Source organism: Gavialis gangeticus, unplaced genomic scaffold (assembly GCF_001723915.1).
Source record: "Gavialis gangeticus isolate Ggan-Ray unplaced genomic scaffold, GavGan_comp1, whole genome shotgun sequence".
In the NCBI taxonomy this organism is placed as follows: domain Eukaryota; kingdom Metazoa; phylum Chordata; order Crocodylia; family Gavialidae; genus Gavialis; species Gavialis gangeticus.
In genome coordinates, this window is record NW_017729001.1 from 139005 (window position 1) to 142024 (window position 3020).

The 3020-nt window shown below is 42.3% G+C and overlaps 1 protein-coding gene across 3 annotated transcripts in view; it reads left to right on the forward strand.

Moving 5' to 3' along the window:
- NOS1 (nitric oxide synthase 1) overlaps positions 1-3020 on the forward strand; it is a 200099-nt gene that overhangs the window by 6194 nt on the left and 190885 nt on the right. For all 3 annotated transcript variants that reach the window (XM_019506669.1, XM_019506671.1, XM_019506668.1), the window contains exon 2: positions 1805-1929. The gene's annotated coding sequence lies outside the window, so the exon portion shown is untranslated. The remainder of the gene's footprint in view (positions 1-1804; positions 1930-3020) is intronic.

A 3020-nucleotide genomic window follows, 5' to 3' on the forward strand; every position in this document is an offset into this window, starting at 1 on the left:
AGTAGGATGATAGATAGATAGATAGATAGATAGATAGATAGATAGATAGATAGATAGAGTGGGTGAGCACAAGCTTTGTGAGCTGGAACTCACTTCATCAGATGCTGTTCAGAGGACATACACAGACCAGCACGTGCAACAGTGATTTATGAGATGGAGATATATATATATATATATATATATATATATATAAAAAAAATCTTTTTTTCCTGCTTCTGCTTTGCGCGGGGTTGAGTTTTGCTTTATTTTCTGTTTGAACTCCTACCAGCACCCTCTCTCATGCCAAGATTGGCTGAAACAGTTCTGGGTTGACACCATGGAAACCACCAAGTTTTGCCTGGTTTCCGTTGGAAACAGTAACTGGGAGCAGGGCCACTTGAAATGTGGCCTGAGCTTGCCAACAGATCCCTGCCTGGGAATGCAAAATGAAACCTGAAACCAGGCAAAACGTGCCTGGATCAAAGTCCTGCCATACTGATAATTGGCACCTTCACAACAATGTGTATTCAAAGCTCTGCATGCACTTAGTTGATATCAGTACTGCTTATGTCAGCAGTCCCCCAGGCTCAATCAATTAAAACCAGACTGTAACAAGGCACTTTCGATGCAAACTGCCACTTCCTTATCGGGCTCCTTCAGAAAAGACCATAAAGAATCCATTGGTTCAGTGCTGTCTCTGCTCCTTACCTCTCTGGGGGCAGAACATTATGCCCAGCAGGACTTGGGTGGCATTGGGGATTGATAAAACAACTGCACCTTGTGTAAACCAATAAATAGCTTATTGCACTGAAATGCACAGGTCATGCCTCTTCTAGAGGCTCTGAAGTGAGCCTAATCCAATGGCACTGTCATTGTTGCTGTCCTTGTTGGGTGTTATTGAACTGTGGTCAGTCCTAAAATCTCAGGAACTGCAGTGCTGGTGAGTCGCAGCCAGGAGATCCCAACGCCAATCTTGTCTTAAAGAATGACTGCAGGCTGAGTTTGGCAAAGCCTTGGCCGTGTTTATTGTCTACGAGGCATGGCACTAAGGCACTCGTGATCTGACAGATGGGGTGTTAATGCATGTATGCCTGGGACAAGGTATACACAGGACAATGCCGTGACATTGGCACACCGCGTAGGCTCCCCTAGGCCAATACAAAGTTCCCATACTTTCAAATTCTCCTTTGATACAGTGATCAAAACAAATTATGTAGTACACCTTTTTTTTTTAATATCTTAAACCACCCTGTACTATACACTTGTTTTGCAACCTAATCTGGGTGTTCCCATTCCAAGCTTATCTTACACCATGTACAGCCATCTCCTCCCCATCTCCTGGCAGGAGATACCAAGTTTTAGTATCTCCACATACCAAATTTCCCTTATAAGGAGTTCATGCATTAGCCTGCTCTGGCCAATGCTTTAGCAAAGCCTTTGTGTGAGCTGTATGTATATTGATCAATGTTCTAGTGAGGCGTACATGCGCCTGTGAAAAGTTGTAGTGGATAACTCGGTGTGATGCCACTGAATTGGTTGGCAAGAGGCCATGGAAACCTTAGGTAAGAGAAGTCTGGGAGAACACTTGGTAATAGCCATTGCCATGCAAAGAGAGAACTTGTCAGGGCAGCAGTGTTCCCAATGTCCTGGGGTTTCTCACACAAGCTGACTCTTCTCAATTAACCACAGAGGAGCCCAGTACTATTGTATCCTGAGCTGTCCCAGGATCTATGGAAGAGCATTTAAGCCCTCCCTCCTAATAACCACAGACACTAAGAATACCTACAAGTGCCTGTTAACCCATCCTTACCCTTACACCCATTAGGTGCTGCTACAGCACTCATGGGACAGCAGATGACTCCAATCCCTCAAAACTTCCATGGAAGTTGTCTGACTGATACCTCATCAGTTGGAACCAAGAGCATTCAAACGGGATTAGTAATAATACAGGTAATATAACCTGTTCCTGGTCCTAGGGATGCTGTCCTATTTTTTGTCTATGTAGGTGATTTGTTTTGTATGCCACCTAGTGATTGAAAATATGATGACCAAGTTCCTTTGTCTGCATAACTACTTACTTAACTTCCTATTGGATGAGATGGCTGTATGCATGGCTAGGTATACAAGCTGCTAGTTGCTCAGCTCCTGATGCTGTATATTTTAGTGCCTGGAGGTGAGGGTGGGTTACCATTGAACTATACCTGCTGGAGAGCAAGTAGTCTTAACTTAGAGAGGGTCTGGAATAAGGACTTTCATTAGTTTTTGGGGGGGGGGTTGCTTTTGTCTCTTTTAACTTTTTCTGGCTGCTTAAAAAAAGGCAACTCACTTGACTCTCCAAAACAACCACCAGAGATATTTTTGTATGTATTATCTTACTGGCTTCCCTTATTCTATGTTTCAGGAGTTGTCCAAACTGATGCAATAGAAGCAGCTAAGGCTTAAAAAGGATAAAAGTTGAACATATAGATTGCCTAGTAAATATTCTGCTGTTTGTTCCAAAATCATAACACTTAGATGCAAGTAACAAATATTGGGGTCATCTTGGTAATTTTTGCATTGGAATTGTGAGTGATATGAAAATGTACCTGTAGTTCTCTCAGACATATCAGTGTATTCAGGATCTGTGTCCTATTTCAGTTCTCTAGCTTCCTTTCTCTTTTCGCTTTTCCTTTAGAAGAATAAGGAAGGGTATGGAGAGGAAGTTGCTGACCAGATTTAACTTGTGCATGCCTGTGGCCCAGCCTCAGGTGAATTGGCTTGCCAGCCATATTGCATGATAAGCCCCCAGAAATTTTGGCACAGGAAAAAGCAGATCATATTACAGGAGACTTCAGTATTGTTCTAATCCTTTCCACGTCAATCTGAGAAGACTCCTGGGACTTCTAATATGTGACACATTGCTTTGAAAAAGAGTTGCCTTAAGGATTTCAATGTGGGTTAACCAGGTTAAATATTATGAATGAATTAGTGTTTGCAAAGTGCTTTGAAACTGGCAAGCATTTTGCAGTGGGTGTCTTTTTTTTTTTTTTTTTTTTTTAAAA